The 26,695-nt window shown below is 44.7% G+C and overlaps 1 protein-coding gene across 8 annotated transcripts in view; it reads right to left on the bottom strand.

Annotated features, from left to right (window-relative positions):
- The window catches only part of NCOA1 (nuclear receptor coactivator 1), a 339,844-nt gene that overhangs the window by 171,750 nt on the left and 141,399 nt on the right, over window positions 1-26,695 (bottom strand). Inside the window, exon 1 of one of the 8 annotated variants that reach the window (XM_075923290.2) lies at window positions 3,813-4,108. The exons of the other annotated variants lie outside the window; for them this stretch is intronic. The gene's annotated coding sequence lies outside the window, so the exon portion shown is untranslated. Of the gene's footprint in view, window positions 1-3,812; window positions 4,109-26,695 lie in introns of those variants that run through there. 8 annotated transcript variants of the gene reach the window in all.

Below are 26,695 nucleotides of genomic sequence, written 5' to 3'. Positions count from 1 at the left end.
ACCGCTTTTTTCAGTAAAATGCATTTGTAGCCATTTCACAGCCATGCAGACTGTATGTCTCTATGCATTTCACACCAACAGTCCCCAGGCCCACAGAGCAGGTCTGAACATAGTATCTCTCTCACCATCAGCCACGTGGATGAGTCAAAAAGGGCAGAAGCAGCACTACAAGTCTTTCCTTATCACTTTACCACCTGCTGTTCCATACTAGAGTTAGAAGTGTGTCTACCTCCCTGAGACGAGCTGGTGCCAGGACAGACCTCCTGTCAAGGCTAATAGGCCTACCCAATCCTAGAATATCCTGATGGACCCTACTTGCTCACTGAAGAGCCAAGCCACCACGGAGCTAGGCAGACACTACACTAACATATCCACTTTGACTGACACCAGGCACAGAAGCATCCATTCTTCACTCGAGATGTTAAAATTTTGGTAAACATTCAACTGCTGAAAGTTCCAGTGGTGACACGTTTACACAGTGGGAACTGGCTCCATGGAGCCAGTGCACATGGGAAGCCAGCTCTTAAGCCAGCTCCCCACACGTACCGGCTCCCAGGATGCCACCTCCTCCCCCACCCCACCACTGCTGCCTCCTGCAATGCGGTGGGTGGGCACATGGCTCCATTGGGTAAAAGCTGGCTCCCCATGAGCACTGGCTTCCACAAGAGCCAGTGCTCATGTGGAGCCTGCTTAAAAACCAACTCCCCACAAGTACCAGCTCCTACCTGCCTCCCCCTGTGCTGCTGCCTCCACTACAGAGGCAGCAGCACGGTGATGATGGGGTAGGGCTGTATGTATAGAATCATAAGGCTGGAAGAGACCATCAAGTCCTGGAAGAGGTCATCAAGTCTTGCCCCCAGCTAAAAAAGCAGGACCAATCCCAACTAAATCAACCCAGCCAAGGCTCCGTCAAGCCGAGACAAACTCTTCATGGGATGGAGATTCCACCACAGCCGCAGCGGGGCTGGGCAGCAGGCCCTTTGTTAAAACTGTTAAGTGTTATTAACCAGTTAACCATTGTAGCATCCTTAAGATCACACATTGGACGGACACTATACCACTCTCCACACGCAACAAGAATTCCTTCAATTTACTGAAGGATGCCTTCATGCTAGTAGAGGTCTGTATACACAGCAAGTTAGTGTGCAGGAAGCCACGGCGTGACTCTACAGAGCACCAGCCTGCCATCCACTAACTCGCCATGTAGATCTTGCTACTGCACACTGGCATCCCTCCACTTGAGAGCGTGTGGTAGCAGAGTGGACACAGCCAATTAGCCTGTGGCAACTAATGAGCTGTCGATTTACATCCTGAGTTGCCATACACTAACTTTGTAGACAAGCCCTTGAGTTCTCAGCAGCATTCTACAATATTCACCAGGAGATACCTGGTTGTGTGGAAGCACATGGAGCTGGCTCCCATCCTTCTTTACAGACTGACTGCACAAGGTTGTAATGGGAAGCTGCCTGTTGGCACTGAGAATACACCCATATGTAGTTTGCAGCTGTAATGGAGAGCATGAACCTTGACATGGAAATACTGAAGGGTGGGGTGAGGTGGTTGCACAGATGAAAACAGTCATGCAAGACTGTAAAGGACAAGAGAACAGACTGGGATTCAAGTGACTGAGTTCAATTCCCAGGTCCATGCTGCTATGTTTGTGATACTGGTCAAGTCACAATCTGCCTGTGCCTCAATTAGCCACCTGTAACAGGCAGAGGATGCTTCCTTTTCATGCTCTTCATCTTGCCTATTTAGAATGTAAGCTTCTCACGGCAAGGACTGGCTCTGGTATGTGTCTGCACACAACAGTTCCCAGTCTTAGTTGAGAGACTGTCGGCACCCCACAACACAAATAATAGTAATATGATGCTGCAGCGCAATATCACATATTGAACACCTGGAGATTATTCTTGTGTGTTTGGTGACTATCCTGCTGCCGGCAAAGAAAACAACGGCTGGCAAGAAAGACCGTGGAGTGGGAATTGGTGATCCGTTATTTCTGTCCCAGGAGGGCGTGGCAGCGACGGGCTTGCATTCGTGCAGCATTCTGAGGATCTAAAGCTTTGTACAAATGCTGACACTAATTTCCATCAGTCCAGTCTGACAGATGTGCAGCATATGTATATCCTTGGCTGCAGTATTTTAAAACAAATTATTGTACACAGCAATTCATTCTGAGCTTCAGTATCTTGCTCATACAACACACTCGATGCAGTGATTGCATCATTCGTTATTTTTATTCCAAAAGTGCTCATGTGCTAGGCGCTGCCTACACATAGTCCCTGTCCTCAAGGATAGGTTCATATTGTCGCTGGTTTGAGTTCAGCAATTGTTCACACAGCCATGGATGTCACAAGTTCTATTCAGAGGGAGACAATGGCCAGGATACTGGGTTTCCCCCTTACTCTTTACAAAAAGTGTCATAAGACCTGTAGTTTTCCATACGGTTCAGCTTAACGTGTTATCTAAAAAATTGCAAACTACAGCACTGTGGTGCAGTCTCACCAAAGCATTAGTCTGAGATTTGAACCCCTAACCTTCTGATTCAGCAGTCAGGAAACTAGCATCTTATTTAATATTTACATATAGTGCCAGACTACAGCTGTGCCTGGATCTTTTGGCATTTATACCACACTCACACTACATATATGCATATTCAAGCATACAAGTACACATGCAGACACACTCCAGCACTTACAACAATTATTTGTGCTGATTCCATCTTCTTTGAATACACAACTCTGTCTAGGCAAAGCTATAAATGTCTCTGTACATACAAACTAGAATAAACAGGTTGTCTGTACTTTTAATTACACCCATACACAGATGGACCTTTCTGTAACAGTGTACAAGACATACTGTACTGTACAGCCCCGGTGCTGCTGCCTAACACTCTTTCCACCCCCTTCTCAAGATCATTGTATAAGTTTGCACCACACCGTCAGCAAACAATAAGATGCAGATCCATTATATTTGCTACATTCCCAAATATGCCTCCAGGATTTATAGAAACTCTTGGAGCCCCGAGTCAGAAAATGGTTTTAAGCACATGCGAAAGACAAGTTAATGTTCAGAGCCCGTTTATAAAATATTCTAAAAATCTATTGTAGGAAGATATCCTTTAAATTGTGCAATAGTTTGTTTCGGGAACCCAAAACCACATACATTTGAAATCATTAACTTCATCTGTTGCTTTAAATTATTTCATCAATGATTAACAAACGTTAAGCAATCAGCAATTTCTTCTTTAAGCAAGGAGCTCTCTCTCTCTCTCTTTAAACTAATGTCTTTACTTCTGTAAGTTGCTGTGAGGATCCTTGCCAGATCTAGCCAGTTTAAACATTTACACATCGATTTTCAAGGTCACTGCTGAAATATGTAATTTTCTCCTTTAGTATGTTATTAAATACTATAGGGTAGACAAGGTAATACAAACTGTACCAAAAAAGTTCAATAAAAAAACCATCTAAGCTCAAATGCTTGTGATAAAAAAAAGACTTTTCCTCGGAAAATTCAAATATAATTATCTGGATATCATCTTTTGTTTGCACTGTTACATAAACACTGACATAAGTGACTCTAAAAGCTTCTCTGCCTTGTACAGAATCCCCTCCAATCTTCTAGCAAAATGTAGTTTGCCTGGAAACAGCTGAGGTCTTCAGTGAAGGATACCAGCGCTTAAAGCTGGAGGGGGTAGGGAGAGGGGGTAGAAATTCTAAAGGTCTGGGAAGTAGATTTGTTACTAGCTCACAATCATTTTTTAAAAGCACACTTTGGGGGCTTAAAGAAATCAGGCAAGCTCTCCTTACCTGAGAGATTTCCAGCTAGACAAGTCTGTTTTCAGGCTGAGCAGCAACCAGATGACTAACATGCTGTTGTGAATCTCTCTCTCCCGCTCTCCCTCTTCCTCTCTTCCATGTGCTCCTGGATGTTTGCAATACATTCAGCATGTGTACTCTCCAGCACATGCTGCTGCCATGACAGGCAAAGGATTCTGAGCCAGCTCTCCTACTTGATTCCCACACCAGCTGACTGATAATTAAACTAAACATATACTGCCAGAGCCACTCGAACGCAGCGACTCTTCTGGGATCACTAGTGCCACCTGACAGGCTTCACCAAACACACAGGGTGGCAGGGCGGATACAGAACATTACTTAAGTCAGGTTTGCAATTCAATTGCATTCAAAGAATCAAGTGAGCCATAAATACTCTAAGATACACTTGACTTTTACTGAAGGAAAAAAAAAAAAAAAAAAAAAAAAGAGTAAACACACTGAAAAATCTCTCTGAAAGCGGCCAAAGCTCACTACTAACCTCCGGCACAATGCTTAGAATTCCAGTTGGTAAACGGCTTTTTATCTAGCTAAATCCATGTATGGTCCTCTATGTGCTCCGTAAAGCCTAGTGTGATATGAAATAATTATCTCTATTTTATAGAGGGAGGAATCGAGGCACAGAAAAATAAAGTGATTTGCCCAAGGTCACATAGGAAGCCCAAGGTAAAGCTGTATCCTGAATCCCAGTTTAGTACAAAAGGCATTATGTAAAGTCTATACCTGCAATCTCTCCTACACATCCAGAGGGTTAAGAAGATTAATCATTTCTTTATTTAAAAATAACCAGATTTTTATTTCATTTTTAAGAGAGGCCCTTCTTTACATTTCTGTTTGAGCAAAAAAAAACCTAAACTGTTTTGTTTAGTTTAGAAAAGAGAAGATTGAGGGGGGACATGATAGCAGTTTTCAGGTATCTAAAGAGGTATCTAAGGAGGAGGGAGAAAACTTGTTCATCTTGGCCTCTGAAGATAGAACAAGAAGCAATGGGCTTAAACTGCAGCAAAGTAGGTTTAAGTTGGACATTAGGAAAAAAGTTCCTAACTGTCAGGGTAGTCAAACACTGGAATAAATTGCCCAGGGAGGTTGTAGAATCTCCATCTGTGGAGATATTTCAGAGTAGGTTAGATAAATGTCTATCAGGGATGGTCTAGATAGTATTTGGTCCTGCCATGAGGGCAGGGGTCTGGACTTGATGACCTCTCGAGGTCCCTTCCAGTCCTACTATTCTATGAAAAATAATTTAATGGCTAAGCTTGTAATAAGTTATAGTAAAAGAAGGCTTGGTCTGTATTTTAATGACTGAAATATCATCTGGAAGCTCCAATCAGGGAGCAGGACACCTACATAATAAGAGCTAGCCCCTGCTCACACAGCTTACATGCATCCTTAAAAATGAGTTCAGCGTAAATGTTGGGTGTTCAGTGAACAGCAAGACTGGACGGCTAAAGAAACTGGAAGCACTTCAGTCAGTTCAATATGCTCAACCAATCATTTTTCATTTTGGAGCAAGTTTGCAAAGACCTTACACTCAACTCAACAGCATTTCTTTGTTTGTCTCTAGTATGAGAGCTTTTAAGTGCCATATCTGATCAACTAAAATTTTAGAGACTGCTCCAGGCATCAATGAACAAAACTCTATTGATTTTAAGGAAAAACAGAAAGCCAAAAAAGGAGTGAAATAGGGGCCGTACAAAGCCCCTCTCTGCTCTTCAATGCAGCCACGAGCACCTTTGCAACTGTCCACAGGTCAAACTACTGTTTGATGGCACCCACACATACACTAGGGATGTTAAACTGCGGTTATCTGACTAATCACATAGTTGATACAATTTGTATCGACTTCACGATTAGTCAATAAGGACTGCGCTGCAGAGCTGCAGTGGGGGTAGCTCCAGGAGCCAGCTCAAGCCAGGACTGAGCAGTGCCGACTCGCGCTGGCTCTGGGAGCCACCCCCACTGCAGCTCTGCATTTTGAATGTAGTAAGAGCCACCAGGCTCATTTAAAATGCAGATGTGCAGCGTCCCAGACCAGTGTGAGCTGGGACGCCTCGGTCCCGGCTTGCACCAAGTTCAGCAGCCCCTGTTCGCAGCAGCCAGCCCTGTCTACCACAAACAGAGGCTGTTTCAGCAACAGGGGTTGCTGCCAAAGAATGGTATGGGGGGGAAAGAGGTATGCAAAGTCCCTGGTAGGGGGAGATCAGAGACTCTAGTATGGGATGAGGAGACATGCAAAGCATTGGGGTACAGTGGCACACATGGAGGTCCTAGCTGGGGAATGACAGAGGGATCTGGAAATGGGAGGGCCACACACAAGATCCCTAATGATGAGGGTAACTAGGGAACATGGTACTGGAAAGGGGAGTATAGTCACTGGCATGGGAGTAATGGTGCACATGGAGGAAGAGGGAATAGGGGGTTAAGAGAATGGGAGACTCTGTTATGGGAGCAGGGTAGGACAGGGAGCACACGCAACCCTTGGCTGGAGGTCACTGGAGAGGTGCAGGTGTCCATGACAAAGGGGAGGTGGAAGGGTGACATGCAAGGTGGGTGGGAGGAAGGAATGGAGGGACAAAAGGAGCCTCTGGTGCTTACAATATGTTTGGCCTAGCTATGAAGAGTATAGTGCCCAAACACCCCCACAGCTCTCACTGTTTACCCCTCTAACGGCTTGCCCACTAAGGGATAACAGTCTACTATTGCTACAACCTAACTCACTCACTTCATTCAAGTGGTAAAAATCTGTACAGCAGTACTGACCGCCCTTCGTTCAAACTCTGCTGGTGACACCTTGGGTGGAGAGTGTGGTGGTGTATCATTACAGTGGGGGCCATGACACCTGGACTGTACAGGTCCAGAGGTTATTTTCATAGACTCGTAGGGTTGGAGACAGGTCACACCAAAAGGCGAGTCCCTTGCATTAAATAGTGTAAATACAATTGAATAGAAAAATCTTAGAGGCTAGGCTACAGAATGGTTGCTGATATTATCAAAATGTCTGTATTTTCAGCTTAGTGACTGACTGGAAACACTGAAATATCAAGCTAAGATTTTACCATCAGCATAGTATCTGAATAGCTCATTCTGGATTTCCAAAAGAGGGACTCTCCCCTGTTGTCTCTTGTTGTTTAATGCTTGAGACAGAAAGGCTCGCTTTCACACTCCCTCCCAAAAGCTGAACTGTTTTCCCAGTGAGTCAGATAACGCAGCTACAGGGATAAAAATAGCAGGAGCAGTGAGAAATAAAGCAGCAAGGGAAAAGGGGGGGGCATCAGATTGGAGTAAGTGTATCAGAAGGGTGAAGGGATACAGAAAGGGTGCCTCATACAGCAGGATCTGCAGAGAAAACTCTTGCACCAACCGTGACTTCATTAGATGGAAGAAAACAGAAGCCACTAGTGGTAAAGTACAAGAAGAAAGGGAGGAGGAGACAAGGTATAGAGGCAGCTGGAGCAAGACAATGTAGAGAGATTAAAATCCTCCTAGTTATTTAAGTGGATTCTAAAGGAAGATGAACGAACACATTCCTTTTTACTCACGAGAGGGCAAGCAACATTGTTCTCCACCCGGAGGTGTCTGCAGACCTTGGATTTAGAGAAGGGAACCACAAGAGTCAAGTGGAAAGGAAATAAAAAGCAGGGGTGAGGATTTCAGTAGAGGTGGAGCTGAGACAGTGACACTCCCGGGTACCATTATGGGGGTGATGAAAGATGAGTTAGAAGACCCAGGAGACTGAAGAAGTTTTTCACGACCAAGGAGAATACCAAGGTTACAGAAAACTGAAGTACAGGCAGTCCCCGGGTTACGTACAAGATAGGGACTGTAGGTTTATTCTTAAGTTGAATCTGTATGTAAGTCGGAACTGGCGTCCAGATTCAGCCGCTGCTGAAACTGACCAGCGGCAGACTACAGGAAGCCCGAGGCAGAGTTGCTCTGCCCCAGGCTTCCTGGAATCAGCCTCTGACCAGTTTCAACAGGCTGAATCTGGACACCAGTTCCAACTTACATACAGATTCAACTTAAGAACCCTAGGCGTCCCCAAGTCAGCTGCTGCTGAAACTGATCAGCGGCTGATTCCAGGAAGCCCAGGGCAGAGCAACTCCTCGGCGCTACTGGACCAACCCAGCAGCACCCCAGCTGCTCTGCCCCAGGCATCCTGATTCAGCCGCTGCTGAAACTGACCAGTAGCGGCTGAATCAGGACGCCTGGGGCAGAGCAGCTGGGGTGCTGCCGGGTTGGTCCAGTAGCGCCCAGAGCAGCACTGCAGGACCAACCGGCAGCGCCCCAGCTGCTCTACCACAGGTGTCCGGATAAAAGCCTGGTCTGCTGGGGGGGGGGGGTGTACTAGCTGCGCCCCCCTCCCCCAGCAGACCAGGGAGACGCGGGCGGCGGACCGAGACGCACCACTGTCCCGCCGCCCGGGTCCTCCTGGAGGACCAGCAGACCAGGGAGAGGGGAGCAAAGTCTCTGAGGACGCCGGCAGCAGGACAGCAGCAGCGCGTCTGGGCTGTCCGCTGCCCGCGTACTCCGCGGCTTTGCTCCCCATCTCCCTGGTCTGCTGGTCTCCAGCAGACCAGGGAGACGCGGAGCAAACCCCGTTCGTAACTGCGGATCCGACATAAGTCGGATCCGCGTAACTCGGGGACTGCCTGTAAATGGAAGGGAAGGCCTAGTTGAAAAAGATAGAAGAGACTGAGGGAGCTGTACATGATTCTCTGCCACTCTCTCAAACTGGAATTAATTTGGCCAAATGAGGAGACTATTCTCTCAACACCCACAAAAGAAGCTACCACAGACAAATACAGATTCACCACTTCAATCACCGCATGGATAAACAAGGCCCCAGTTTGAAACCTTCAGAGAACAGTTTTGTTTTTCAAGAACAAAAAAAACCAGGTAGCGAGATTTCCATTTTCTGTTCACTGTGGGCCTTGGAATATTATTTTACCTATATTTAACTAGAAAATGTACCCGGGTTGCTCAGGTCTAACTCAAATAAGTTCCATTTTTTCCATTTAAATCATAGAATCATAGGGCTGGAAGAGACCTCGAGAGGTCATCAAGTCCAGCCCCCTGCCCAAGGCAGGATCACTCTCAACTAAATCAACCCAACCAGGGCTTTGTCAAACAGACTTAAAAACCTTTAGGGATGGATCATTAGCTGGGGATGAGGTTTCAGTATGGAGGCTGCACCGGGAAGAGAGGGCAACCCCAGCCATCTCTCACCACAGAAGCTTGGGGCCAGGTGAGAAGCTCCTGTATGTGGCCACAGCAGCAGGCACAGTGGGAGGGAAGGATGCATGTCACCTTGACTAGGGGACAGAAACACACACACAGACACAAACTCTCTGAAATATATAGTGGGTAGCTGTCCCTTTCTCCATCTCAATGGGGTTATAGCGGTCTGGTCCCCATCTCTGGTTCTTTACTGCCCCCTGTGGTCATTCTACATTATTGCTGTTGCTCCTACCAGACCCCTCTCTTTCCATTGTTTGAGAAATAATCTTATTCCAGGCACATCCCATTGTCCTGGCCCAACCAAACCCTGACCTTCCTTTAAGTTTTGATAAGAGGAAGCTGCATACCAAATTTGGTCATCCAAGGTCTTACTGTTTACGAGGAGATCTTGAACAGACGGATTCGCAGACAGATGGACAGACACACACAAAGTTTCTGAAACATACAGTAGACTTGTATGTTGCAGTTTTGAAACAATCCATATGCCTACAGAAGTTGACAAGCATATAATACTAATTGGAAAAATAAAAATACGATGAGATTGGGTAGTTTGCCAAAAAAATCCATCTCTTCAACGGTTTAATCTTTTTCATGATTTGGGTACCAATTATGCCTTTTTGCAATGAATTTGATTATAACTGGTATGATAGATGAATGATTAGTAGACTGCCTATCATAGCAGCATCTGCCTCTTTGGCAATAGATCATTTTCATAGAATCACAGAATACTAGAACTGGAAGGGGATTTCGAGAAGTTATCAAGTCCAGTCCCCTGCTCTCACGGCAGGACCAAGCATGATTCCAGATAGATGTCTCTATGCCAATATCTAAATCATTGATGAAGATGCTGAACAGAATTAGTACCAGATCTGACCCCTGTAGCACTCCAATTGTTATTATGCCCTTCCAGCATGACTGTGAACCATCAATAAATACTCTGATATCAGACATCCAGCCAGTTACGCACCCACCTTATAGTAGCCCCATCTAAGATGTATTTCCCTAGTTTATTGATAAGAAGGCTATGTGAGACCATATCAAATGCCTTCCTAAAGTCCAGGCATACTATGTCCACCACTTCTCCCTTATCCACAAGACTTGTTATAGTATCAAAGAAAGCTATCAGATTGGTTTGACATGATTTGTTCTTTACAAATCCATGCTGGCTGTTACACCTATCATATTATCTTTCAGGTGTTAGCAGATGAATGCCTTAATTATTTGCTCAATTATCTTTTCTGGCACAGAAGTTAAGCTAACAGGTTCAGTAGTTTCCTGGGGTTTTATTTCTCTTTTTATAGATGGGCACTAGATTTGCCCTTTTCCAGTCTTCTGGAATCTCTCCTGCCTTCCATGACTTTTCAAAGATGATAGCTAATGACTATCATCTTTACTGGAGTAGGAATGTTAAACTCCAATTTGCTCAGATTGTAGGTTGACGAACCAACATTCCCCCACATTCCGGGGTGGAGAACTGGCTTGGCTGGATCTGGCCCCTGAGGCTCAAGGCTTCCCCCACATTCCAGCACTGGGAAGCCAATGCTGGTGGTGCAGCCCTTCAGCCTCCCCACAGTCTCCTGCCTCTGCCCCCTGCCTACAAGGTTAGCGCCCCAGTGCAGGAGGATGAGAAAGGCCCGAACCTCATGAGCCAGAGTCAGAAAAGCTGTGGCTGAATCTGACCACAGACTCTGCCCGGTGTGGGGAGGAAGTGGCTCTGTGCACTACTGCTCCCCCTCTCCCTCTCACTGGGGAAATGGCAGCATAGCAAAGCACTGCCTTGAGGCTTTTCCCTTGCTGAGGGAATTGCGACCAATAGGACCAGCAAGGGGCAGCGCCCGGGAGCGGCAGAAGATGCAGAGCTATGGAAATGTCTCTCCCATTGCCCAGATCCCACACCCCCATCCCACTCCTGCACCCCCTCCTGCCTAGACCTCCCCTCCCCAGCCTGCTTGTGCACCCTACCCCCTCAGACTCCCAAACTCTAGCCCACTCCCGCACCTCCTCCTGCCCTGACCCCCACCCCATTCCTGAGCTTAATACTCCTCTCACCCCCACTCTGCTCCTGTACCCTATGTCCCGCTCAGCCCTCCCGCTCCCAGTCCACTCCTGCCCTGCATCCTCCCTCCTGCCTAGACCCTACACCCCAAGCCTATCTCCCCTAGAAGCCCCCACAATATTGGTTATCTGGTATCTTTTAGTGAGGTGTGAGTCTTTTTTGTTTTTTTGCTTCTCACTTTTGTGCAGCACCAAACAGACAGTGGGTCAGTGGTCCCTGACCCAAAAAAGAATCTCCACCCCTGCTCTACAATTTCAACCAAAATGGATTTTTCCTTCTGCTCATAATAGCTCTGCCAAAAAGAAAAAAAAGGCTTTAGTTTACTCTTCCCCAGAGATGGCTGCATTTCACTAGTCAGCAAGTGATTCCTGGACAGTCTACCTATAGTATGTACAAGGATCTGCAATCCTTCAGCATCATTTTGGGGGAGTGGAGCATCCACCCGATATTTAAAGAGGAATTATACCCCACTAGAAATGGATCATCCGAGAGAGAGAGAGAGAGTTAAACAGCACCAAGTATCTGAATAGGTAAAGAAGAATTTGCAGAAGTGGCAGAAGTGTTGTTAGCAGTTCCAGTTTCACTTCCTCTCTCTCCCCTGAATATGATGATTAATTATCAGGACTACAAATACCCAGGGAGTGGGTGATTTCCCACTTGTTCCCCAACACTCATCTGTTACTAATTCATCACCAATATTGCAGTTCCCTTGCACTAGGGGTTATGTACTTTTAAAAGTTATTACTTTTAAAGTGAGTTGCAAAACATCAATGGAAACTGAGGCCATTGGTACAGCGAGGCAAAATTCACACTGGTATAATAAATTACACTGTCATTACACCAGAGTGAACTTCTAGTACTTCGCTGTGGCAGCGGTGCAACTGCTGCAGCACTCTCATATAGCTGTGGTCTACCAGTACAAATGTTTTAATGCAAAAAAGGTCCTGAGACCTGGTCTATATCAACATAACTAAGTCAATTAGTGGTGTGAAAAATCCACACCCCATAGCAATATAGTTATACTGACCTAACCCCACGTGCAAACGGCGCTATGTTAGTGGGAAAGCTTCTCCCATTGATATAGCTACTGCCTCTCACAGAGATAGATTAACCATACCAATCGGAGAGCTCTCTCCCATCTGTGCAGAACAGTGGTCCACAATGCGGTGCCCACCCCTGGGCATATAAGCATCCCTGCTCCTGGGCATGTCGCACAGGAGCGGCGCCGGCCCCAGGCGCACAGGCGCTGCTGGCTCCTGGGCATGCAGCACAAGAGCAGCGTCGGCCCCATGAGTGTGGAGCATGGGTGGCGCTGGCACCGGGCGTATGGGCGGCCCTGGCCCCTGGGCGCACAGCATATGAGCGGCCCCAGCCCCGGCCTCACAGTGCAAGGGCTGTGCCAGCACCAGGTGCGCAGCACATGGGCAGCCCCGCCCCCAGGCGCACAGTGCATGGGCTGTGCCAGTCCCGGGAGCGTGGGGCATGGGCGTCCCCGCCCCTGGGCATGCAGTGCAGGAGCGGCACCAGCCCCAGGAATGCGGCGCATGGGTGACCCTGCCCCCGGGCACATATGCGGCCCTGCCCCCGGGTGCCCAGCGCATGAGTGGCCCCGACCCCGGGCGCCTGGCTGCCCCAAAAGGTTGGGGACCACTGGTGTAGAACATCTTCACTGAAGTGCTGGAGTGCACCAATGCAGAGTTTTAAGCATAAACTTTCCTTAGTTGTGAGGGAAAGGAGGAGGGGACATTGTAGAATCCCCACTGAATAGGATGCGGGACACATTCAGTGCACAAAAAAGTTTTAACCATCTTTAAAGATTCTTTCCTCTTGAATCTTCTCACTCAAAACCACAGGTATTACCCAAATGCTTAAAGTGCCCCAGAAAGTATTGTTCTGTGACATGACACCCCACATGATCCATCATATTTTAATCAAACTGCCAATGTTTGAAGAGATGTGCTCAAAGAACCCAAAAGTACAAAAAAGGTGTCAGAAAAGGAAAAAAGTAATATTAGAAAACGTAAAGCTTGTTGTTCTCCTGAATATTCTCTCTTCCTAGTTAGCCAAAGCATTCAGCAGAGATACAGGTTTATATCAGTCTTTATTTGTATTTGCTTTCCCCTTTTGAAAAAGGAGGCAGGTTTTTTTTCCTTCCCTGAACAAATCAGAGCTCTGATTTTCCACATATTTTCACTGAGATGATAACTTAGAGAACCTGATCAGGCATTTGGGCCCTATTGGACTAAGCAATGTATACTCATAATGAAAAATGGTCTATCCCAAAGATCTTACAATTTAAGTTTAACACAAGAAGTAGCATAGGTGGATGCAGCAGATGAAGGAGCATATGGTAATAGCGAGATGGTTATGGTTAGCATAAGTACTAGCTGTAGTATGCCAGATGCCTAGCCATTATCAATGTTTTGAGGCATTGTGGCAAATTTGCATTTTCATGAGAATGAACAAACCCAACATTTTAAAGTCACATTTAAAGGCCTGATCCTCTGCTGCCTTGAGAAATAGTATACAAAGTGTCTGCAAAACATTATCAAATCAGATTCTTCTTTCCCAGCGGTGGCAGTGTTTTATAATTTCTCAGTGAACATAAAGTGAACAAATGGTTCGTACAGAAAAGAGTAACTCATTTTAAGATGCTTTCCAGAATTATTTGTAACGGGTTGAAAACATTTAAAAAATGGTTAGACTTGACAGTGTCTCTTCAAAGGCTGAGGTGATTAAGAGAGCCTTAGAAGGCACATAGTCTCCATCCAGGGAGGAAAAGCCAAGGCTTCCTTGAGGCACTTGACAACCTTGCAATGAGCAGTTGGGCAGAATATGTAAAACCTATCCAAAAAAAGCCAGCTCAAGGATAGAAAGCACCTTCGTAATAAATGAAGGCATGGAGAAAGTTCTCCAGATTTAGAATTGCTTGATTGAAGACCTAACCACAGCCAGCATGTTCAGTTAGCAAATGTTTGTACTTTCTTATTAGGAAGAAAAACTCATCCTGCTTTCCTATATAAAGAATCAGGGGGACAGCATCTAACTTTTGACGTCAGACTTTATAAACAGGGCACAACCGATCAATGTACAGTAGAAAGAACTAGATGCCGTGGAAGACCCAAGAGCTGGGTAACTGGGTACAAGAGATTGGCAAAGCCCTCACAGAGGTTAGGACCCAATCTATGATTCCAGGAGACAACATCATGCATTTAATCAGAATCCTCCATTAAGACCATTGGGTGGTCTCATGTTCATATTTTATAGCTTCTGCCTATCTTACCTCTAATTAGTTCAGTTATCAAATTACATATATTTATTACTCCACCCACCATGGAAACTTACACATGGGAAAACACTGATATACCCCGTAGAGATCAGCCCATGTTTCTGGATGGTTCTGCACATTTCAGGTATGTGGTTTTGTCCTGTCTCCTTGCATGTGTTCACACTACAAAACCAGAAATCCAATGACTTCCCAACCTGCCGCACGCCCTCTAACAAATAAAATACTGCTGTGCAAAAGGCATGTGGGTTCCCCAAACAGACATCTGGGACTGTAGTTACTTTGTGGGTGCGGAAGGAATTATGTAACAAGGAAGCTGAAGCCAAGTGTGTGCTGAGAAAGGAGCAATACTGGTGTCAAAGCAGGACACTATGGAATGAAAGGACAACAGTCTTCAGAGTACAGCTTCTAGTGCGGATTTCAACACCTGGAAATAGGAGGGGAAAAAAATCTGCCACGATCATCAAAAATACCCTATCCTTGGGAATATTTCAAGACATTTCTGTATCTCTCTGTGAAAAGGGATTCATGTGCTAAACAGTAATACAAAGAGATGCAAGGACTGAAGAATGAAACAACAATATGAAAATGCTGCTCAGAAGGCAATGACTTTGAAGATAGTGACGTAAATACGTCTGAACAATCTGTAATGAGTTACTAACCCGCTGATCCAGACTGCCTTCCATGTCTTACTATATTAGTAAATGATCATTTCAATTGTTGTAATTAATTTGTGTTTTGGGTGGATTATTGTTGAATATCAAAATGTGTGTGTTCAAAATATAAGTGGTATGATTGCTGTGGCTATCAATTCAATTTTTACAGTTACTGCTGAACCTCTGAAATAATTGTTTATTGCCCAATATAACCAACTATCCTAGGTGAAGATTTTTTTGTTTAAATGTAGTTTTATTAGGCATTTATAAACTTCAGCATCTAAAAAATTTGAGCTGTTTAGTATGCTGCTAGAGATTAGGGTTTAAACAGATTTTGGTAATCATGTATTAGTTATTTTCCCCCATATGATTGGGTTTAGAATAAATTAAATCATTTAAACAATGGTACAAACAGCTGCAGTTTTCATTTACCCTCTCATTTTTTAAAAGCAGCTCACTGAGAAATAATCAGTGGCAGTGTCTTTTTTTAAAAATAATTTTATTTAGGGTCCAGTTTACACATAAGTGGCTAGGAACAACCATCATCTACAATGTGAACAACTTCGGTGTTATTTTCTGGTACCACCACCACAGTGCTGCAACTAAACATATGTCAAAGTAAATTATCTGTATCTCCCCCTACTCCTTGCCAAACTGCCTTCATCCTGCAGTAAAAATCACAGGTGACTTCATAATCAGGACCAACAAATTCTAGCAAGACTCCACAGATTAAAAACTTGTTTGATTCATTTGTGCAACCAACTCTCCATTTGTCTTGCTCAGAACAAACTTTTCATTGACAAGGATCAATCATTACAATCAGGTTTACTTTCTCCACTCAGCAGAGCAGACATGATTGGAAATTGCTGGTTATAGCATATGACACTGATGAGAAAATGTGTTAATCTGAGTCTCAGTGGGTACAGCAATGTATGCAGTGATCTTGTGCCCATGTGACAACAGAAGATGGGGTTGTCTATTTTTCTAAAACAACTGATACATGAGAAAATACTTTTATAGCAGAATACAAGAGTACCAGCCATAACCAATGGAACAAAAAGTGAAATATGTACCTTTGTCACAGACAATGTAGCAAAGATTAAAAGAAATCTAGAACAGAGATATAAATAACCCTTTAAATAGTTAACCAGTTAAAATTATAATGTTTAACCAGTTAACTGTTGGCCAGGGTTGGAGTACTGCCAGCCCACCTTGGTGCCACCAGGATCCCTCCAGAGCACATGGGCAGAATCTGAGCAGCCGGGGCTGCTCCAACCTGCCATGGTTGTCCAACCAACCAGCTACCTGGTAAGAGCCTAATGCTTACCAGGTAACCTTTTACATCCTTAATCTAGAAGACTATTATGAAACAAACCTAAAACTTACAGCATATGGAAAGAGTGCTCATCTGATGCTCGCTTTACCCAAAGAGTCGCTTTACCCAAAGAGGAATATCAAAGTTACAAGCACACTGAAAAGGGAGATTGTTCGTAACTCTAAACAAAAACATTATGGCTCTTCTTTCGAAAGTTTACAAGTGAACATTGGCTTAATTCATCATTGAAACTTTACTGTTTTTAACCATCTCAATTTAGATAAAACAAGCACAGAAACCATTTCCTTACCGTTTAAAATCAGATTTTACCCTTTCCTTATTTTTTCAGTAGTTTACATTTATCACAATACTGTACTTGTATTTGTTGTTCTGTTGTTATTACTGCTGGGGTTTTTTTTGTCTGAGTTGTTACTGGTTTTTTTGTTTTGTTTTTATTATTGTTTTGTTGGTTTTTTGCTTCTGCCTACTGTGTAATTCTGGTTCCAAATGAGGCATGTGGTTGACCGGTCAGCTTGTAACTCTGAGGTTCTATAGTGAAGCTCTAGGTAACAAGGAGACAAACAGTACAACAAGTCTTAAAGGTAGGTGGAAATGGTAGATGTGGTATACCTTGTGTTTACTCACATGACCTCAAACAAACTAGGAAAAATATAACCTCGATGGAGCTACAGTAAGATGGATTCATAACTGAAAGGAAAACTGTTCCCAGAAAGTAGATATGCATGGTTCACAATAAACCTGGAAGGGCATATCAAATGGAGTTCCCAGGATCAGTTCTGTTCAATATCTTCAATATCAGTTTGCAGATTATACCAAGCTGGGAGGTATTGCAAGTGCTCCGGAAAATAGGATTAAAATTTGAAATGGTCGGAACTTAAAAGGGTGAAATTCAATATAGAAAAATGCAAAATGCTCCACTTAGGAAGGAATACTCAGTTGTACTCTAGAGAAGTAAAATCCTATTTAAAAAGTTAACTGCTTACCCGGTAAGCATCACCTGTTAACCCTTTATATCTGTTTTGCACAAATACAAAATGGGAAACAGCTGCCCATTATATTTGGTTATATTTGCAGCAGTGTGATCCATTATATTAAAAATAATTCAGGGATGTATTAGCAGAAGTGCTGTAAACAAGACACAAGCAGTAATTTTTCTGCCCTACCGCGAAATGATTAAGTCTCAACTGGAGTAGTGTGTCCAGTTCTGGGTACCACATTTCAGGAAAGATGTGGACAAATCGGAGAAAGCCCAGAAAAAATTATTAAATGTCTAGAAAACATGATCTCTGATGGAAAATTGAAAAAAAAATGCATTTGTTTAGTCTAGAGAAGAGAAGACAGAGGGGACATGATAGTTTTTAAGTACATAAAACATTGTTACAAGGAGGAAGGAAAAAAGTGTTCTCTTTAACCTTTAAGGATAGGACAATAGGCTTCAGGACAAGAAACAATGGGCTTAAAGTGTAGCAATGATGATTTAGATTGGATCTTAGGAAAAACTTCCTGTCAGTCTAGAGTGGAATCTTAGAGATGGTCTAAATCAGTGGTTCCCAAGCTTTTTTATGCTGCGGACAGCCAAATCCATTCACAAACTTTTGGTGGACTGGTAACATTTTATTTGCATGTTTGCATAGTCATAATTCATTATGAAGATGCTAATAAAATGTTACCTGTCCACCTAGAGCCAACTCAGCCCTTTGCTCCCGAGTGCCTAACATCCTTTGAGCCTCACCCCTACACCTTCTGCCCTTTGACCCTTCAACCTCTGACCCTTATAGCACATGCCAATGCCCTCTTGCCCCATGACCCCACCATGCCCTCACCCAACAACCCCTTTGCCCCCACCCCCACACTCCCCAGAGCAGAGATGCCCCTTTAGGGAGTGGGCTGTTCCCTTGCCCAAGTGCAGTGAGTAGCCATTGGCAGTGAGCATGCTCCCTCCTCCCTCACACCCCCTCCCTCCCCAAGGACATCTCATGCCCCCATGGGTGGGAGGGAGCTCAGAGCCCCAGCCGGCTGCCATTACCAAGGGGGAATGGAGGTGACTCCTGCTCCGCCTCCTCTTGCCTCAGTGCCACCTCTGGCAAAAGCATCTGCGGGGGTGGGGGAGCGCGGAGCTCCTGCCAGCCACCATTACAAAGGGGGAAAGGGGGCGCGCCCTGAGCCCCAGCACCATCGTCAGCAAAATCGGCTGTGTGGGTGGAGGAGCAGACATTTGCAGCGTGCGGGATCCCTCCTCCTTCGCACCCCAAGCACGTCTCCCAAAGGGCGGCGGAAGGAGGGAGGGAAGCACCTCCTGCCGCCACCTTAGCCACCACAGCTGCCAGAGCTGAGCTGCAGCAAACAACAGGCTTGAGCTCCAGCAGCTGCAGTTCATGGCCCGGAGGTTGGGAACTGCTGGTCTAGATAATACTTAGTCCCACTATGAGTTCAGGGAACTGGACTAGAAGACCTCTCCAGGTCCCTTCCAGTCCTATGATTCTATGAATAAAGGAAAATGTTGCTGAAATTACAAAATATTTCCATAGCAAACAACTTTGCTTCAGTTTCACTGAAGAGAGCAGGAGGATTCAAACTAAGTTCTTCCCAAGATGTGCATGGAATTCCACAGCTGACTGTTTTGAGCCATTTATTATGAATTGGTCTTTACTGATGACAATTTCTGAATATCACTGGAAATGCAGAAGATATGCTGAATATACTGAAACCTATTTCCATAGCCTTGGACAAACTGTGAAAAGATTGTTCCTGCCTTGCTGATGCTGTTGAAATTTGGAAAAAACTTCAAGTTAAATTGCAGGCAGTAAAGAAGTGTAAGGATCCAGCACTTATTCCTCTTCAATTTCTTGTCAATATTTCAACTCAAAATACCATGGTAGAGCCCTAAATGCTAAAGAAGTACCGTGACATTGGCATCTAATCATCACCCATCAATTGTGCCAACCAGAATAAATTACAGGGCTAGAGGTGAACCATTCAAGCAGCACATGTTTGCTGCTAATCTTTTAAAGAAAGCCACACCACTGAACTGGCAGAAGTCACTAACTAAGCACCTGAAACCTTAGTTAGTTGAAGTGCTAAACTAGGTTTTGACAGCATCAGCTGGTTAGGCAGGCAAAGAAAAAATATTCTCATCATGTCGACCAATTCATTCAGGCTACAAACAACAATGAGGGAGGAGATAAAATGTTAGTGTTAAAAGTCCGAAGAACCACCTAAGTAGCTTAGGAGACTGTTGTCTCATTTTTAAGAGACTAACGCACGAAGAAACTTATGCTCCTGTCACTTTCACTAGGCATGTTTCAAAATTTTCCCAGGCTGACCTGAAATCAGTTAAATTCACTGACTACAGTTAATTCCTCTGTTTAATAAATCACTTAGTTGTAAACGTGAAACATAACATGAAACATATTTTGATAAGAACATGTTTATGTACCCAAAACATTTCATGTGGTTTAAATACACATTTTATATGTTGTTTGTATGTTTACTTAAACACCAGTTAACATACTAATACAGCATGACAGAAATCATGAGCTCGTTACATATTAAATAAACAATATATCAGTCACCATTTTCTAACATACAATTAATAAAACTGAAAATATTAAGCTATATAATTGCTTACATAAATGTATATAGTTATAATGTACCTTTCTAGCTAACAAAAGATGTATTAAATCTAATAATGTAAAGGCTGTGTTTAGTTGAAAATCAACATGTTTTAATGGCTATATCAATTATTTTTTTAAGAAAATGACTGGAAGAACACATGGAAAAGTTGATGAAAACTGATTTAAATGTAGATTTCCATTTCCTGATTTAAATCTTTAAATTGCTGATTTAAATCAATTCACCGTGTTGCCTGTGTCAACCCATAGGTCTATTGGCCTAGTCTCAACCATTCTGAACACTACATTTTGACTTTTAATTTACATATGAAAACTGTATGCAGGATTCTCCTAGCAATATTCTCATTGGAAATATGTCCTCTCTGCAGTATTTCACCCAACCTCAAGAAAAAGGATTGCAAGTTACTTAGAGTAGAAAACAGACCTGATTCTATTGCATCACCCACCTCTCTCAGAGATAATTACTCTAACATGCCAGGCTCCTTAATTGGAAAGAAGCCCTGTTTATAACCCACAAATTATTCATAGCGACTAATGATCCACCAAGAGGCATATTCTTCCTTTGTGCTTTGCTGGCCTCTGTAAACTCTAAAAGAAGCGTGGTCTATTACCACCAGCCTGCAGACTGACAGATGCTTCCTTGCTTTGTCCCAGCATTGCTTTGTCCCCCTAGAAGTGACCAAGGACTACAACTGGAGAAGTGCCACAAGACTATCATCAAAGCATAAGTGTACAAGCCACGGCACACTACACACGTGATGGATATGGATGTTAAACCTGCACGACTACGTTAACATCCATTGACAAATAATACTACCAGCAACCACAGATAGAACATAACGAAGAATGGCCATATTGGATCAGACCAGTGATCCATCCAGCCCAATGTCCCGTCTCCCATTAGTTCCTGGCAAGATGCTTCAGGGGGAATGAAGAGAAACAGGACAATATGTAGTGATAATTGTCATCCAGTCCCAGCTTCTGGTGGTCAGAAGTTTAGGGACACCCAGAGCATGGGGTTGCTTCCTCGCTTATCTTGGCTAATAGCCATTGCTGGATCTATCCTCAATGAACTTATTCAGTTCTTTTTTAAAACATTGTAATGCCTTTGGTCTTCACAACATCCCTTGCCGAGTTCCACAGGTTGACCATGCATTGTGCGAGGAAATACTTCCTTGGATTTATTTCAAACTGACTGCCTATCCATTTCATTGGGTGAAACCTGGGGCTTACGTTATGTGAAGTGGTAAACAACACACACTAGTTCATTTCCTCCAAACCACCCATGACTTCTATCATACCCCTCACCCTACACCACCGGCAGCCTTCTCTTTTCCAAGTTGAACTGTCCCAGTCTTTTTAAAATTCTCCTTATGTGGAAACGGAGAGATTTCACTTAATTATTTTTGTTGTCCTTCTCTGGACTTTTTCCAATGCTAAACCATCTTTGAACTGATATTCTAAGGTATCTTTGGGAAGACTAGGACTGCATTCAGTATTGAAGATGTGGCTGTACCATGGATTTATACAGTGGTATTATGATAGCCACTGTTTTAGCTATCCCGTTCTGAATGGTTTCTAACATTCAGTTCAGGGATTGTTTTGATTGACAATGAACACTGAGTGGATGTTTTCAAAAAATATGCACAGCTTACTCATACTGTAGTGTTTCTTAAACTTTTTAAGACCAAGGAACACCAAATTTTTTTTATGAGGAACACCAGGGATTCTTTTTGTTGTCAAAAAAGGTCGCCTGTCTCTTTAAGGGTGGCCATTTTGAATTCTCGTTCTCCACAGCACACTGGTGTGCTGCGGAACACAGTTATGAAACACTGAATTATTGTGTACGTATAGTTGTGCATAATCCCTTTACAGATTGTACCTCCCTTAACTGGGACTCCCTGGTCCGTCAATATCCGTGGTCCGGCATGAGTAAAAATGAATGGAGATGCCTATCTCCTAGATCTGGAAGGACCTTGAAAGGTCATCAAGTCCAGCCGCCTGCCTTCACAGCAGGACCAAGTACCATCCTTGACAGATTTTGCCCCTGATCCCTAAATGGCCTCCTCAAGGATTGAACCATAACCCTGGGTTTAGCAGGCCAATGCTCAAACAACTGAGCTATCCCTTCCCCTCCACCTCCATGGACTATGTATGTTCCTGGACCACAGAGCCCAGGAAAAGGGAGGTCTGGCAGTAGGGCAGGAGTGTGTGTGTGGGGGGGGCCACAGGCAACCCAGTGTGTGTGGGGAGGGGGAGGGAATGGACAGCACAGCAGAGAGTTTTCGCCCCAGCAGAGGCTTTGGAGCTCTAGCCCCAGCAGTGGCCAGGGAGCTCTGTGTCCCTGGCCCTCTGCCCCAGCCCTGGCTGCATAATTCCAGCCCCAGTTATGGAGCTAGGCTCCTGCTGAGCTGCTCCAGTCCCAGCTGCGCAGCTCCAGCCCCGGCTGCGGAACCAGGAAGCTATGGAGCCCCGGCTGTGGCCAGAAACATTTAGAGAGCTCTGGGGGGCTGGTGCAGCAGTGGGGGCAGGCTGGAACCCCAACCCAGTGGCAGCATAAGCCACAAGGGGAGGGACCTTCCCTGTTCCATCAAATCCCCTGGTTCGGGACCAGTGAGGTCCTAAGGGTGCCGGATCAGTGAGGTCCAACCTGTACTTTGCATTTATCAACACTGAATTTCACCTGCACTTCTGAGGCTCCTTCACCACATATTGTGAGATCCTTTTGTAACGCTTCGGAATCAGTTTTGACCTTAACTGTCTGAGTAATGTTGTATCATCTGCAAAATTTGCCATCTGATGCTTTACTCCATTTTCCAGATCGTTTATGAACATGTTGAACAGCAGTGATATCCCAGTACAAATCCTTCTTTATTTTGTCCCTTTCTTGCCTGTTTTTTACCCATTTATTGACCCAAGAGATCATGTCTTTTCTCATGACCACTTACTGTGTTCAAGAGTTTTTGGTGAGGAATCTTATGAAAGGCTTTCTGAAAGTCCAAGTTCACTTTATGAATGGGATCACCCTTGTTGTCCTCCTCAAAAAAATCCAATACATTAGTATGGCACAAATTCCCATTGCAAAAGCTGTGCTGACTTTTCTCCAACCTATTGTGCTCACTCGTGCGTCTGATAATTCTGTTCTTTATTATAGTTTTTGCTGGATACTGAAGTGAAGCCTACTGGCTTGTAATCGCCAGGTCTGCCTCTGGAGCCTTTTTTTTATAAAGTTGGGGTAACATTAGCTATCTGCCATTCATCTGATACAGAGGCTGATTTCGGGGATGAATTACACACCATAATTAGTAGCTGTGTAATTTCAAATGAGAGTTCCTTCAGAACTCTTGGCTGAATACCATCTCATCCTGGTGACTTATTACTGTTTAGTTTATCAAGTTGTTCCAAAACCACTTCTATTAGACACCTCAAGGTGTGCCAGTTCCTCAGATTTGTCACATAAAAAGAATGGTTCCTGTCCTCTCCAAGCAGAAAATAGCAGACAGGGAACATAGAAGAAAATGCACGTGAGTGAAGAGATTAACTGCACTAAAAGGGAGAGGGAGAAAATGTTTCAGGTCTTTGAGTCCAGTTCAGACAATGTAGTCAGCTTTCCAATTCAACAACAGATTTGTGCTTCTGTAACTTTCAATACACTAAGAAACAGTTAACATTTTGCTACATGATGGTTAGTTTCTGAGTTCAGAAGATGAACTTTGATGAGCATTTATCTTACACTAGCTGGAGTTACCCGGTGTTGCTCAGGAAACCGGAGGAACAAAATATAGAAAAACAGTAGTCCATTATCTTTTTTTGAATGGTAGAAAAGTTGCACTGATTTCTATAGGGATTAAAATATAGGTCTGCGTCATCCCCGGAGGGGGTTGTGACCCCAGGTGGAGGGGAGGTTACATGCGGAAGGGGTACCCCAGCTTGCGCCTGGGGCTGCAGGTGCCGTGGGGGGGGGGCAGGGCAGGTGCCTGAGCCGCTGGGCATGTGGGGGTCGGGACGCTGCATGCGGGGGGGGGGGAGAGTCGCTTATGTAACCTCACAGGTGGGAGGGGGCAAGTCCTGGGCAGCACTGGGGGACACAGGCAGCGGGCACGGGACCTAAGGTGGGCGGGGCGACCCCTGCAATGCAGCAGGTTACTTTTTTATTTTTACAGCTTGAGCATGGGCCCGATCGGGTCCAAAAGTATTTAAAACCTTCTCCTGGAGGAAAGATTATCCCATGCAAAATTTGGTTGCAGTAGCTCGTATAGTGTCCAAGTTATTAGCACACAAACGTACAAACATTCTCCTTTATATATTAGATTACCAGCACTTAGTGTTTCTATTTAGTCCAGTCCAAAAGCTCACACTTTATTAAAGTTCACAATTTGATGCAATAAACAACCCAGCAATGGACAACCTAGACTAGTGAGTAATCCACATGTGTGGCCTTCTCATCTCAGAGGGCCGCAAAACTGTTGTAACTCAGAAATAAGAAGGCTCTGCATTTATATGAACAAAGGCCACCAAGTGGTAAAATCTGCTTTGCTATTTTTGCAATGTAGTCTTCTGCACATAAGGGAGAGCTCTGTGATTAAACCTATTCTTCACAGGACTTTAGACTGGGGCTGTGTCCAGAAATAAGAGCTAGTTTTTCATAAAGGACTGCAGTCTCTTTAACATCTGCTTCCTATTCTACTGCAAAACAATCCTCCATATATATTGCTCTTAGGGGAATTCTGTGCCACTGCATATATGCAGAATTCATGTTCCCCGCCAGTTTTTCCCTCCTGCAGAATATAGATTCTGCTGGAGAGGCACTGCAGTTACATATTTTGCCCACCAGAGGCTGCTGTGGCACCAGAAGAGAGAACAGTAAAGAGGGAAGGGGAAGAGGCTGTATTCCTCACAGCAGGACCATGCACAGGACACACACAGGGCTGATGGGAGTCACAAACTGGGTTCAGAAAGGCTAGTGGGGGGACACACTAGGGCAGGAAAGAGCAAAATACAGCCCGCAGGCTGAATCTGGCCCACCAAGCTGCCAGAAACCAAGGTTTCCTCCCTGCCTGCCCCACCCCAGCACACTGCTCAGAGCTGTGCTTAGAATGCTGTGAGCTTGGGGGCAGAGGGAAGAGGTTTCACACACTGCAACCGCTCCCAGCACAATCTTGCAGCTCTCACTAGCTGGCTTCTGGTCAATGGGAATTGCCTGTTTGCAGGACAGACAGTGTGTGAATTACTCCTTCCCCCCTCCCGGCTCACAGCATCTAGAGCCGCACATCGCCCATGCAACCGGTACAAGGGCATGGAAAGCAGGGACCCTGGCTGAGGAACTAGCCTACCCTTCCCTACCCTCCCCTTCCCTACCCTCCCCTAACCCTGTAACCCCCTCCTTCACTCCTATCACATGTAACCCAAACCCTCTGCACTCCGACACCCATACGCCCTGCCAGACCTCTCCTCCAGATGACAAACCTCTCCCAAACATTGCACCCCAACCTCCACCCTCTCCCTCCACTCCCCCGTCACAACCCAAATTCCTGTACCCACTCCTACACCGCTCCTCCAGGTCACAATCCCCTTCCAAATCCTGAACCCCTGTCCTGCACTCCAGTCTCCTGCATCAGGTCACAATCCCTTGCCAGATCCTGCACTCTCTTTTTACATCCCTCCTCAAGGTCATATTCCTCTTCTGCACCCATAACCGCTCCGAGGCCCTGCACCCCCTCCTGCACCTTAGTCTCCTCCCTCAGGTCCTTCCTTCACTCAAACTCGTTCCCAGATCCCACACCCCCTTCTGCATCACAATCTCTTACCCCAAGGTCCTTTGTGGACCCAACCTCCATCCCAGATCTTGCACCTCCTCCATTAATATCATAGAAGAGTACAGTCCTTTACCACTTACCAAATTCTTGAAGTGGTCCCCCATCAAAAATTCTTGCCCACTGCTGGACTAGGGCATGCGCTCAGGAACTAGTGAGATGACAGCACTGAGCTGAATGGGCAGGGGACTGCATTACAAGGGGTCATGGGGTAGGGAGGTACAGGGACACATGGGGACCAGGGCAGATGCATCTGAATGAAAGAGTGGCTAGATCAGCCAGGACATGCCTGGGAGAGGCTCCCCAAAAATTCCACATACCCCCTTTAAAATCCCTGTTCCATTCTTCTCTCACCTACACCCAACAACTCTCCAGGTTCATTCCCAGGGTCCTTCACTCACTCTCAGCTCCTCTATTATCCATAACTCCTCCAAGCCTTTACAGTCTTCTGTGCAATGCAGGAAACATGTTTCGGCAGTTTAAATTAATTACTCAAAGGTCTATATTAGTGTGCTTTTACTTGTCAGAAAAGCATTTCCTGAATGTGTTTTGTTTTTTTGTATTGTTACAGATGTACTTACTGATAGGTACTTGGAAATAAATTACCAAAATAACTGAAACTGGTATGATTATAGTGTGTTATTTTAACATCAAAAAAGCAGAATTTTGCAGAATTTTACAATATTGTATGCAGAATATTTTAGCAGAATTCCCCCATGATTAATATACTTGCAACACATCTTTAACCAGAAAGTGCAGTTAGATACAGCACCTTCATTAGGGATGTAAACATGTGTTTACAAATGTCATCACTAAAAATCATGGTTACATGCACTGCG

Source organism: Pelodiscus sinensis, chromosome 3, assembly GCF_052426305.1.
Source record: "Pelodiscus sinensis isolate ZL-2025 chromosome 3, ASM5242630v1, whole genome shotgun sequence".
NCBI lineage: Eukaryota > Metazoa > Chordata > Testudines > Trionychidae > Pelodiscus > Pelodiscus sinensis.
The sequence above is the reverse complement of the archived record's forward strand: the minus strand, read 5'-3'. Positions and strand labels throughout refer to the sequence as shown.